Source organism: Gorilla gorilla, chromosome 13, assembly GCF_029281585.2.
Source record: "Gorilla gorilla gorilla isolate KB3781 chromosome 13, NHGRI_mGorGor1-v2.1_pri, whole genome shotgun sequence".
NCBI classification, from domain to species: Eukaryota; Metazoa; Chordata; class Mammalia; order Primates; family Hominidae; genus Gorilla; species Gorilla gorilla.
Genome location: NC_073237.2, coordinates 87,183,884 through 87,197,700, shown reverse-complemented (window position 1 = coordinate 87,197,700; position 13,817 = coordinate 87,183,884). Strand labels below are relative to the sequence as shown.

The following is a 13,817-nucleotide window of genomic DNA, read 5'->3' as shown; positions in this document are numbered from 1 at the left end:
CACTTGCATATACATAAGATGGGAAATAGAAAAGAATAAAATGGGCACAGTATCCCTGAAGTTTCACATTCCGAGACATGTTAAAAATATTTGCTTTTTAGAAAGTTGTTTCAGTTGAGAAACTGGTATACACACACAATGAAGTATTATTCAGCCTAAAAAGGAATAAACAAAATCCTCTCCACTGCAGACAAAATGGATGAGATTGCAGGTCTGTATTATTAAGTGAAATAAGCCAGGCACAGAATGACAAATATTACATGTCCTCACTTATGTGTAGGAAGAAAAAAGAAAATCTTGGCCAGGTGTGGTAGCTCAGGCCTGTAATCCCAGCACTTTGGGAGGCCGAGTCGCACGGATCACTTGAGGCCAGGAGTTCGAGACCCGCCTGGCCAACATGGTGAAACCCCGTCTCTACTAAAAACACAAACAATTAGCCCGGCGTGGTGACGCGTGCCTGTAGTCTCAGCTACTCGGAGGGCTGAGGCCCAAGAAGCGCTTGAACTCGGGAGGCGGAGGTTGCCGTGAGCCCGGATTGTGCCTGTATACTCCAACCTGGGCAACAGAAAGAGACTCCATCACACACCTACACACAAAAGGAATCTCAGGAAGGTGGAAAGTATAAAGGTGGTTAGCAGACGCTAGGAAGAAAAAGGGTGGGATGGCGAATGAAGAGAAGTGGATAATTGGGTCCCAAAATACAGAAAGATGGAATGAGTGAGTTCTAGTGTTTGATAGTACAGTATGAAAATTTTAGTTCACAAGAATTTCTTGCATGTTTCCAGATGCTTTAGTAAGAAGCTTCCTAACTTTCTCATTATGCTGGTTTTTCAGCTATTCTCTTTCTGCTCTCGAAATCATGGGGGATTTTTTGTTTTTGGTTTTTTGTTTTGAGACAGAGTTTCGCTCTTGTTGCCCAGGCTGGAGTGTAATGGTGCAATCTTGGCTCACCGCAACCTCTGCCTCCTGGGTTCAAGCGATTCTCCTGCCTCCATCTCCCGAACAGCTGGGATTACAGGCATGCCCCAGCACGCCCAGCTAATGTTGTATTTGTAGTAGAGACGGGGTTTTCTTCCTGTCTGTCAGGCTGGTCTTGAACTCCTGACCTCAGGTGATCCGCCCGCCTTGGCCTCCCAAAGTGCTTGGATTACAGGCATGAGCAACCGCTCCCAGCCCACGCTGCATCCTTATCTGTTGTCTATTGTTGTTTGTTTGTTTTTCAGCCCAGAAATAACTTCTCACCTATATGTTCAAATGATTTTTCACATGAGCGCTAAGAAAGTCCATTGGTGGAAAAGCAGCCTTTTCAAGAAATGGTGTTGGAGAAACTTGATTTCCACATGCAGAAGAATGAAGGTGGACTCTATGTCACACCAGGTGCAAAAATTAACACAAACTGGATCAAAGACCTAACCCCAAGTGCTGAAAGTATAATATGCCTAAAAGAAAACATTGGCCACACTTTCATGACATCAGATTGGGCAATGCTTTCTGGGATATGACACCAAAAGCATAGGCAACAAAAGGAAATTAGATTCCTTGGATTACATCTAAATGACAGACACTTTTGTGCATCAGCAAACACTGTGAACTGAGTGAAAGGATAACCCATGGATTAGGAAAAATATTTGCAAATCATATCTCTGAAAAGAGGCTGATAGGCATCGTATACAAAGAACAGCTAGAACTGAACAACAAGAAACCCAAAGCATCCCATTGACAATGGTCCGAAGACTCGAGTAGATGTGTCCCTAAAGAAGATATAGCAATGGCCAATAAGCATCTAAAATGATGTTCAAAATCACTCATCCTAGGGAAGCGCAAATCAAACCAAGAATGTGATACCACACATTTGGATGGATATGATAAACAAACAAGCGTTGGTGAAACTAGAGGGAAGTAGGAATGCTCGAATCTGATTGGAGGGAATGTAAAACCGTGAAGGAACAGGGAAAATAGTATGGCATGTACTGGAAAAAGTAGAAACAGGATTATCAGATGTTCCCGCAGTTGCACTTGTGGGTACCTGCCAAAAAGAATTAGAAGCCAGGAGTGGAAGAGAGATTTGTACACCCAAATTCATAGCAGCAGTATTCACAACAGCCAGAATGTGGAAGCAACCCAAGGGTTCGTGGACAGATGAAAGAAAAAGCACACTGCAGTTCATTCATGCGATGGAAGACTATTCAGCCTTAAAAAGGCAGGCACTTCTGGCCGGTGCGGTGGCTCATGCCTGTAATCCCAGCATCTTGGAAGACTGAGGTGGGCGGATCACCTGAGGTCAGGAATTCAAGACTAGCCTGTCCATCTTGGTGAAACCCTGTCTGTACTGAAAATGCAAAAAATTAGACGAGCGTGGTGGCATGTGCCTATAGTCCCAGCTACTTGGGAGGCTGAGGCACAAGAATCGCTGGAACCCGGGAGGCGGAGGTTGCAGTGAGCCCAGATTGTGCCACTGCACTCCAGCCTGTGCGACAGAGTGAGACCCCATGTGAACACAAAACCAAACCAAACCAAAAGAAAAAAAACAACAACAACACCCATACAACCAGACAGGCACTTCTGACACAGGCTGCAACACGGATGAACCTTGAAGACATTCTCGTCAGTGAAATAAATGAATCCCAAAAGGATAAAGACGACCAGGCTCAGTGGCTCACACCTGTAACCCCAGCACTTTGGGAGGCTGAGGCAGGCGGATCACTGAAGGTCAGGAGTTCGAGACCAGCCTGGCCAATATGGTGAAAGCTCATCTCTATTAAAAATACAACAATTAGCTGGGCGTGGTGGCGCACGCCTGTAATCCCAGCTACTCGGGAGACTGAGACACAAGAATCACTTGAACCCACGATGTGGAGGTTGCAGTCAGCTGAGACCACGCCACTGCACTCCAGCCTGGGCGACAGAGAAAGACTCTGTCTCCAAAACAAACAAACCAGAAAAATTAAACACGCTATGATTCCACTTATATCACGTGTCTAGAGTAGTTAAACTTATAGAGTTGCAAAATAGAATGGTGGCCCCCAGGGGTGGGCGAGAGAGAGAGGAATGGAGAGTTTAGTTAATGGGCGCAATTTCCATTTTCAAGGATAAAACTGTTCTGGAGATGATGGCGGTGATGGTTGCTAAACAATGTGAATGTACCTAATTGATTAAACTGTAAACTGAAAAAGAGTGGAAATTGTAAATGTTTATACTGGCCATTCTATATGAAATAATCTACATTTATAATTTTTAACATTTATACGTGGTATATTTTCCCATAATAAAAGATGAAAATTAAAGCACTTGGATCTTGTAAAAGAAAGGAAAGAAGCGAATAATACACACAAGCTCTCTCCTGATTAGAGGAAGAGCCCCAGAGCTTCTATGGACACTCACTTTTCTCTTCTTCTTCTTGCAGGATGATGAGGAAATCCTTAGAGCTTGGGGAACTTGGGCGACTCTGGCTAATGAGGACCTCTGTGCCTTGAGCCCCCCAGGCCATAGAATAGTAAATACTCAGTCTGTGCCTCCAGCCCTGCAGTGTGAGGTTGCAGTCCTGTGGGCTCCACCCCCGTCACCCGTATCAGGAGGCTCATGTCTCACCCTGTCTTCTGGCAGCCTTGAGGATGGAGTCTGAGCCTCCAATGTGCACCACGCTGGGAGGACAGTGGACCTGTTCTCCGTGGTCATGGCCCAGCAGAGGGGAAGGGCAGTTCAGTGAGTGCTGAGGGACCGTCGGGAGCCTTGTTTGTTTCCTCATCCTCAGGACAAACAGGAGAGTGCCGTGGGCAGATGGGAGGAGACCAATGTGCAAACTGTCAGCTCAGCAGACTGTGGAGTTTCAGTTCTTGGTTGTGGTGGGGGGTCTCTCTCAGGTATCTTCAAAATTTTGCTTCCCTCCCCCACTGGTTGTCCTTTTCATAGACATCTCACCCATGATAGCAGGGAATGAGTCCCTCTAAACTATTCCCTGAGAACAACAAAAAGATGATGAAGGTGATGATGAGGATAAAGAGGATGATGACAGACATCATGGCATCATGAACCCTTACTGAGGGCTTCCTAAAGGCCAGGCTCTGAGCTCTGTGCTCCATGCAGCTTGTTTCATTTCATCTGCTTAGTCTCCCAGTTATTAGTGCACATTTCATGATTATTTTACAGACTAGAAAAGGAGCAACACATTTTCATATAACTTGCACCAGATCATGAAGTCAAAAAGGGTGAAGCCCAATTTGAACCAGGCAGTCTAAGGCCAGACACATGGCATTTGGCCAGTCCTCTCCCTACATCCAACCTGCCCTCTCAAATCCTTATCACTCAGGCTGATGCCCCTGCTCACTGTGCCCTTCCCTTTGGGGGTTCCTTGTAGGCCACAGCTAGACCAGTGGGTGCCACAATCACTGTGTCAAGTATGGAAAGGGCAGCTGAGATCACATAAAAGATTCCAGAAAGAATTGGCACAGGATCATTCGGGAGGCATCTCTCCCTTGCCCCTGTTCCTGGCTTTCCTTACAGCTCTCGACTTCCTCAAAGGAGTCACAAATTCAGGGTTTGGCTTCCATTCCTATTGAGGAAGCTGGAAACCATTTCAAAAATGCTCCTCAGATGTACCCATGGTTAAGATCTCTGAGCTCTGTTGAAAACTTTTGGAAGCTGGGCGCAGTGGCTCACGCCTGTAATCCCAGCACTTTAGGAGGCTGAGGCAGGTGAATCACAAGGTCAGGTGTTCGAGACCAGCCTGGCCAACATGGTGAAACCCCGTCTCTCCTAAAAAGAGAAAAATATTAGCCGGGCGTAGTAGCGGGCGCCTGTCATCTCAGCTACTTGGCAGGCTGAGGAAAGAGAATAGCTTGAACCTGGGATGCGGAGGTTGCAGTGAGCCGAGATCACTCCACTGCACTCCAGCCTGGGCAACAGAACGAGACTCCGTCTCAAAAAAAAAAAAACAAAAAAACAAAAGCAAAAACAAAAAAGAACCCACAACATTTTGAGGGTTGGGAGACCATCAAGTATAGTGCCTGGGACTTAGAGTCTGGCCATTAATTTTCAGTACCACCCTTTCTACTTATCTATATGGCAAGGGGTGAGACGTCCATCCTCTGAGACTCAGCACTCTCATCTGAGTTGATTTCTAGTTGATCCAATGGAAGTGAGCGATGATTAAACCGATCGTGGGTGACCGCTGCGTGATCTCCATGTGATGGATGCATAAAGTAAAGGCAAAGTGAATTTTAGATACATTCGTTAATATTTTAAGCTTAAACTCCATACGGTTCAACGGAAATATCCCCTGACCAGAAGTTCTGGTTTCCCTGCGTTCCAGACAGGACATTTTCTTTTGTCCTTATCTCAGTAAGTACTGAGTATTGTGAGAGGAACAAGTGAGTCTCTTTTGTTTCTGATTCCCCAGAGCCTGTATCTTGCTTGGCACAAAGGAGATAGCAAAAGTAAACATCTATGTGAATTATTGAATTGACACTTCCTTGGTTCACAAAAATTGGCTGTCATCAGTGTGACGTCAGTGTGACAGAGAGTGTGTTTTTGGTTTTTTGTTTTTTGAGACGGAGTTTTGCTCTTGTTGCCCAGGCTGGAGTGCAGTGGTGTAATCTCGGCTCGCTGTAGCCTCTGCCTCCCAGGTTCAAGCCATTCTCCTGCCTCAGCCTCCCGAGTAGCTGGGATTACAGGCACGCGCCGCCATACTGGGTGAAGTTTTTGTATTTTTAGTAGAGGCGGAGTTTCACCATGTTGGCCGGGATGGTCTTGATCTCCTGACCTCGTGATCCACCCTCCTCGGCCTCCCAAAATGCTGGGATCACAGGCGTGAGCCACCGCGTCCGGCCAAACGTTCTGATGAAAACTCTAAGTCCACCGAAGCTAAGGACAGGAGTTATAGCTTACATGAATTTTAAAACAAGACCCACCGATTTGAGTACGCAATTACTCTCTTGAAGGAGAAAAGTCGGAAAACATAATGATGAAATCACCAGGACCTAACTGGCCTGTGGAACTATTTTCTGCTTATGAACTATCAACTTTAATTTCATTTCCAGATGGCATGGTCTCAGCAGTTATACAGTGTTTACAGATGTTCTAAATCAAGGGAATTTGTATCAATCTATTCGAATAAAATAAAATATTTGAGTTCTTAATTTCCTTTAATTAGGATAACCTTTTTCTTAAAGTGAAGAGAATGGTTTTATTACATAGTTTCCTTCGGTAAAGATAGGCTGTCTTTTCTAGCAATTACGAATTTTGTTATATATGATGATCTGGTTCTTGGAACATTCTTGAATCTAGTATCTCTGAGGCAGGTGTGTAGAGCAAGAAGTGAATAACACAGAAATCAATGATGAAAGCATTAGAAGACAGTTGAGTTTGTCGGAACTGCAAAATATTGCTGACTGTGGATTGCTCTGAAATCTGAAAACATTACTTTTGAATTGCTTCTATCCAAAATGCAGACACGATGCTGGGTGTTGGTTTACTTGTTTCCGATTTCTCAACCCTCTTTTCTAGGCAAAAGGTGTCCAATCTCTACAGACCCACAGAATCTAACAGATGTCTCTATATTCCTCCTCCTAGAACCTCAGAGGATCCAGAATGGCAGCTGGTCCTTGCTGGGCTGTTCCTGTCCATGTGCCTTGTCACGGTGCTGGGGAACCTGTTCATCATCCTGGCTGTCAGCCCTGACTCCCACCTCCACACCCCCATGTACTTCTTCCTCTCCAACCTGTCCTTGCCTGACATCGGTTTCACCTCCACCACGGTCCCCAAGATGATTGTGGACATCCGATCTCACAGCAGAGTCATCTCCTATGCAGGCTGCCTGACTCAGATGTCTCTCTTTGTCATTTTTGGAGGCATGGAAGAGAGACATGCTACTGAGTGTGATGGCCTAGGACCAGTTTGTAGCCATCTGTCACCCTCTATATCATTCAGCCGTCATGAACCCGTGTTTCTGTGGCTTTCTAGTTTTGTTGTCTTTTTTTTTTTCTCAGTCTTTTAGACGCCCAGCTGTACAACATCATTGCCTTACAAATGACCTGCTTCAAGGATGTGGAAATTCCTAATTTCTTCTGTGACCCTTCTCAACTCCCATCTTGCATGTTGTGACACCTTCACCAATAACATAATCATGTATTTCCCTGCTGCCATATTTGGTTTTCTTCCCATCTCGGGGACCGTTTTCTCTTACTATAAAATTGTTTCCTCCATTCTGAGGGTTTCATCATCAGGTGGGAAGTATAAGGCCTTCTCCACCTGTGGGTCTCACCTGTCAGTTGTTTGCTGATTTGATGGAACAGGCGTTGGAGGGTACCTCAGTTCAGATGTGTCATCTTCCCCGAGAAAGGCTGCGGTGGCCTCAGTGATGTACACGGTGGTCACCCCCATGCTGAACCCCTTCATCTACAGCCTGAGAAACAGGGATATTTAAAGTGTCCTGTGGCGGCCGCATGGCAGCACGGTCTAATCTCGATATCTTCTTATCTGTTCCATTCCTTTTGTAGTGTGGGTTAAAAAAGACAGCAAGGTCAAATAAGAATGATATCACAGGGTGAACACCCACTGTGATATTAGGAGTAATACCTCCCTAGGATATAGAATATACTGTCACAGAGTATACACACATGGGGTACACCCACTGTGATATTAGAAGCAATATCTCCCTAAAGTATGAGGAAAAATATCACAGGGTGTGCACACTGTGTGATATGAGGAGTAATATTTACCCTGGATATTACGACTATTATCAAGGGTGTACACACACGGGGTACACGCACTGTGATATCAGGAGTTGTATCTCCCTAGGATATTACAAATACTATCACAGGGTATACACTATGTGTGTACATCCACTTTGATATTTGAAGTAATATCTCTTTATGAGATTATAAATAACATCAAAGCGTGTACACTCCTGTGACATATTAGGAGTAACATCCTTCTAGGGTATTACAGATAACGTCACAACTTGTACACCTTCTGTGACGTTTTGTACAATCTTTGTGACATTAAAAGAAACATCCCCCTAGGATATTATGAATAATAACACAGGAGGGGTACACACATGGTGTACACCGCCTGTGTCATCAGGAGTAACATTCCCCTAGGATATTACGAATAGTATCACAGCAGGTGTACACACATGGTGTACACCCCATGTGACATTCGGAAGAGCATGCCCCTAGGATATTAGGAATAGTATCACAGGTGTTGAATACACATCTTTAATGCGCAATGTCACCCCCAGTGACATTAAAAATAACATCCCCCTTGGATATTATGAATAATATGACAGGGAGTACACCCCGTGTGACATTAGGAGTAACATCCCCCGAGGATATAACGAATAATGTCAGAGGGTGTACATACATTGCGACCTTAGTAGTAACATCTCTTTAGGATATTACAAATAATATCACAGGGTGTACAGGCATTGTGACATTAGTAGTAACATCCCGCTGGGATATGACGAGTCATATCACAGGGTGTACACCCCCGTGACAATAGTAGCAACATTCCCCTAGAATATTACGAATAATATCACAGGAGGTACAGCCCCCCTGATTTACGAGTAGCATGTCTATAGAATATTACAACTCATATCACTGTGTGACTCTGTGTACACCCCGTGTGACTTTAGGAGTCACACATCACTCTGACTCTTAATTTTTCTGTCTCCCTCCTTCACTTTAAGAACCCTAGCACTGAAGGACTTCAGGAAATACCACCCCTAACACATGCCAGTTTCATATGCTGATTACTTCAAACTGAGGGCTCACGGGGAAGAACAAATGCAGACAAGGGCTTTCTCTGAGTTCCCCTTGTCTGCTTAAAGACAGACCTCAATTGTCACGAATTCCCTCCCTGGGAATCTTATCAACCAGAGATGAACTCTCCAAGGAAGATGAACACCATGCCCACAGTGACTATCACATGTTCTTCCACCAGCTGCTTTTATTACCTGAGAGGCTTTTATCTTCATAACAAGACAACCTTGGCTCACCATACAATTCCTCCCCTAACCCTCCATGACTTGTGTTGACACCACCCCCACCCTTGCTAGAAGGCCCACACCCCCATACTTTTTTTGTAGTTCAGAATGCTATAAAAACATCAACCATGGAGTCTCATATTTGGTGGGACTCCCATGTGTGTGTACTGATATGGTTTTGTTCTGTGTCCCCACTCAAATCTCATCTTGAACTGTAATCTGAATTGTAATCCCCACATGTTGCGGGAGGGACCTCATGGAGGTGATTAGATCACAGGAGCATTTCCTCCATGCTGTTCTCATGATGGTGAGTGAGTTCTCATGAGAGATGATGGTTTTATAACGGGCTTTTCCCACCTTTGCTCTGCACTTCTCCTTCCTGCTGAAAGTGAAGAAGGTGCCTTTCTTCCCATTTGACTTGACCATGAGTGTAAGTTTCCTGAGGCTTTCCCAGCCATGTGAAACTGTGAGTCAATTAAACGTCTTTCTTTTATAAATTACCCAGTCTTGATAGCAGCACAAGAATGAACTAATACAGTAACTTAGTACCAGGAGTGGAGTGCTGATATAATGATACTCGAAAATGTGGAAGCGACTTTGGAACTCAGTAACAGGCGGAGGGTGGAAGAGTTTGGAGGGCTCAGAAGAAGACACAAAGATGTGGGAAAATTTGAAACTTCCTAGAGAGTTGTTGAACAGCTTTGACCAAAATGCTGATAGTGATATGGACAATTGTTGGGAACAGGCTCCCCAAAATCTGGCCATAAACTGGCCCCAAAACTGGCCATAAACAAAATCTCTGCAGCACTGTGAGATGTTCATGATGGCCATAATGCCCACGCTGGAAGGTTGTGGATTTACCAGAATGAGGCCAAGCAACACCTGGCCCACCCAGGGCAGAAAACACCTTAAAGGCATTCTTAAACCACAAACAATAGCATGAGCGATCTGTGCCTTAAGGACATGCTCCTGCTGCAGATTACTAGCCAGACCCATCCCTTTATTTTGGTCCATCCCTTCATTTCCCATATGGATACTTTTAGTTAATCTAATATGTATAGAAACAATGCTAATGACTGGCTTGCTGTTAATAAATACGTAGGTAAATCTCTGTTTGGAGCTCTCAGCTCTGAAGGCTGTGAGACCCCTGATTTCCCACTTCATGCTTCTACATTTCTGTGTGTATATCTTTAATTCCTTTAGTGCCACTGGGTTAGGGTCTCCCCGGCCAAGCTGGTCTCAGCAGACAATGGCATCCAGACTGAGGTGGTCTCAGATGGAGATGAGAAACTTGTTGGGAAATGGAATAAAAGTGACTCTTGCTATGCTTTAATGAAGAGACTGGTGGCATTTTGCCCCTGCCCTAGAGATCTGTGGAACTTTGAACTTGAGAGACATGATTTAGGGTATCTGGGGGAAGAAATTTCTAAGTGGCAAAGTGTTCAAGAGGAAGCAGAGCATAAAACTTTGGAAAATTTGCATCCTGATGATGCAATAGAAAAGAAAAACCTATTTTCTGGGGAGAAATTCAAACTGGCTGGAGAAGTTTGCATAAGTAACAAGGTACCAAATGTTAATTGCCAAGCAGTGGGAAAAATGTCTCCAGGGCATGTCACAGACCTTCATGGCAGCCCTTTCCATCACAGGCCTGGAGACCCAGGAGGGAAAAATGTTATTGTGGGCCCATCCCCGGGCCCTCTTTCTCTATGAAGCCTTGGAACATGGTGTCCTCTATCTCAGCTGCTTCAGCTTCAGCCATGGCTAAAAGGGGTCAACATACAGCTCAGGCTGTTGATACAGAGGGTGCAAGCACCAAGCGTTGGTGACTTACATGTGGTTTTGGGCCTGTGGGTACACAGAAGTCAAGAATTGAGGCTTGGGAACCTCCACCTAGATTTCAGAGGATGTATGGAAATGCCTGGATGTCCAGGCAGAAGTTTGCTGCAGGGACAGAGCCCTCATGGAGAACCTCTGCTAGGGCAGTGTAGAAGGGCAAAGTGGAGTCGGAGCCTCCACACAGAGTCCCCATTGGGGCACTGCATAGTAGAGCTGTGAGAAGAGGGCCACTGTCCCCCAGACCCGAGAATTGTAGATCCACTGACAGCTTGCATTGTGTGCCTGGAAAAGCCTCAGGCAGTTAACACAAGCCCCTGAAAGCAGCTGGGAGGGGGGCTGTACCCTGCAAAGCAACAGGGGTGGAGATGCCCAAGGCTGTGGGACCCCATGTCCAGATAACTCAAGATATGTGCAAAAATAATTGCAACCTAATATATTGACATAAGGCAGATTAATGGGGAAAAAGCATTTTAATTATGTACATGTATTAGTCCATTCTCACGCTGCTCTAAAGAACTGCCTGAGACTGGGTAATTTATAAAGGAAAGAGGTTTAATTGACTCACAGTTTGGCATGGCTGGGAAGGCCTCAGGAAACTTAAATCATGGCTGAAAGCAAAAGGGAAGAAAGGCTTCTTATTCACATGCCAGCAGGAAGAAGAAGTGCAGAGCAAAGGGGGAAAAAGCCCTTTATAACACCAACAGATCTCAAGAGAACTCACTCACTATCATCAGAACAGTATGGAGGAATCATCCTCATGATCTAATCAACTCCCATGGGGTCCCTCCCCCACCACATGGGGATTACAATTTGGATTACAATTCAAGATGAGATTTGAGTGGGGACACAGAGCCAGGCCATATCATTCTGCCCCAGCCCCTCCCAAATCTCATCCTTCTCACAGTTCAAAACACAATTATGCCTTCCCAAGAGTCTTCCAAAGTCTTCATTCATTTCAGCATTAACCCAAAAGTCCAAGTCCATAGTCTCATCTGAGACTAAACAAGTCCCTTCTGCCTGTGAGCCTGTAAAATCAAAAGTAAGTTAGTTACTTCCTACATACAATGGGGGTAGAGGCATTTGGTAAATACGCACACTACAAATGGGAGAAATTGGCCAAAACAAAGGAGCTACAATGTCCAGAAGTTATCCTATATGGTCTGAAATGGGGAGGAACCCTTAGTTCCAGGAATTTCCCGCCTCCTTCCCTGAGAGTTCATGAATAATCTAACCTTTGTTTAGCATGTGATCAAAAAATAACCATAAAAATTGCAAACCAGCAGACTTCAGGGCTGCTCTCCCTAAGGAGTAGCCACCCTTTTATTCCTTTACTTTCTTAATAAACTTGCTTTTACTTTATCAACTTGTTCTTGAATTCCTTCCTGCGTGAAGCCAAAAACCCAGGTGGCCTCCCAGGCTAAACCCCAATTTTGGGGATCACCCTATGATCCATCCTGGGGCACAATTCCTCTACAACCGTGGACTAAAGAAAAAAGTTATCTACTCCTAAAATACAATGGTGGGATATGCATAGGATAGCAGATAGAGATATTCTCACTTAAAAAGGGAGAGAATTGAAGGTAAAATGAGTTACTAGTTCCAAGTAATTTCAAAATCCAACCTGACAAACTCCATAGGCTTCAAGACCTTGGAATAATTACCTGTGGTTCTTGGCTCTGTCCTGAGCTCACAGCTCCATTCTCTGAGTTTGCTGGTCTTCCCTCTGTGAGGTTTTTTTTTTTGTTGTTGTTTGTTTGTTCTTTTTTTATAATCACAAAAGGTAGCACATGCTTGCAGCTGATCAGTTTGCTTCTGTTCCCTGTTTCCTGTCTGGAGAAGCATGAAGGTCCATCAGCCATCTTTTAGTCTGCTCTTTTTGACTTTTTTGGTCCATGATGGCTATATTTCTACTGATATTATAGTCTCAGGAACTTTGTAGGCCTCTTGTATGTCTCACCAGGATTCACTTCATTCCACAGATCATTCCTAAGTAATCCCATATCTATTTTTGGCATCTGCTAACTAAGGGGAATCTATAAGTCACACCCTAAATTTCTCAAAGATTGAATATTCTGACATCCTGCTCTTTCTCTGATATTAGCAAAAGGTTGTGCAGCTACATTCCAGACTTTTTCTCCAGAGCATTATTTTTTAACAGAGAATCTCTTCACTTTAGCATCATTTGAAATTTTGAAAAGTTGCAAATTTCACCAATTGTCATGACCTGGTCTGACTGCTCTCCTTCCCTGCTTTTTAAAACAGTTCTTCCCTCAATTTATTTCTTTTCTTTCATATTTTACTGTATGCAACAAGAAGTAACCAGGCTTTGTCTTCGAAACTTTGGAAATCTCAGATAAGTAAACAAGTTTGTTGCTTAAAGTTTCACTTTCCACATAATTATAGGACACAATTTAGTTGATCTTTCTGTCACTATACAACAAAAATCCCCTTTTCTCTAGTTTCCAATAATACATTCCTCACTTCCTTCTGCACCCTCCCCAGCAGCACCTTTAACATCTATATTTCTACCACCAATCTGTTTCTGATGATGTAGGTATTCTCTTGATGATGTATATTTTCTCCATCCTACTCCTTACTTCCTTCTAAGTCATCCATAACAGAGTCATTAATGTTTATATTTATATAGGTCTGTACAAGGCTGTCTAACTTTTCCTATTACGTTCCTTAAAATTCTTCCTGCCTAGTTCTCAATTCCAAAATGACTTCTACATTTTCAGGAATTTGTTATGGTAGCACTCCACCTCCAGGTACTGAAATCTAATAGTTGCCTATTGCTGCTGCAAAAATTATTTGTTTATTGCTGCTGCACATGCTTAGTGGCTTAAAAGAGCATGAATTTATTGTCTTATGGTTTTCTAGGCCAGAAGTCTGATAAGAGTCTCACATGATTAAAATTAAGATGTTGGCAGGGATGCATTCCTCTCTGGAGTCTCTAGGGGAGAATTCATTTTCCTGCTCTCCCCAGCTTCTAGAGGCCACC

The 13,817-nt window shown here is 44.1% G+C and overlaps 1 pseudogene; it reads left to right on the top strand.

Moving 5' to 3' along the window:
• Positions 1-6,451: 6,451 nt before the first annotated feature.
• Positions 6,452-7,276, top strand: LOC115935848 (olfactory receptor 7E24-like; annotated as a pseudogene).
• Positions 7,277-13,817: the final 6,541 nt, after the last annotated feature.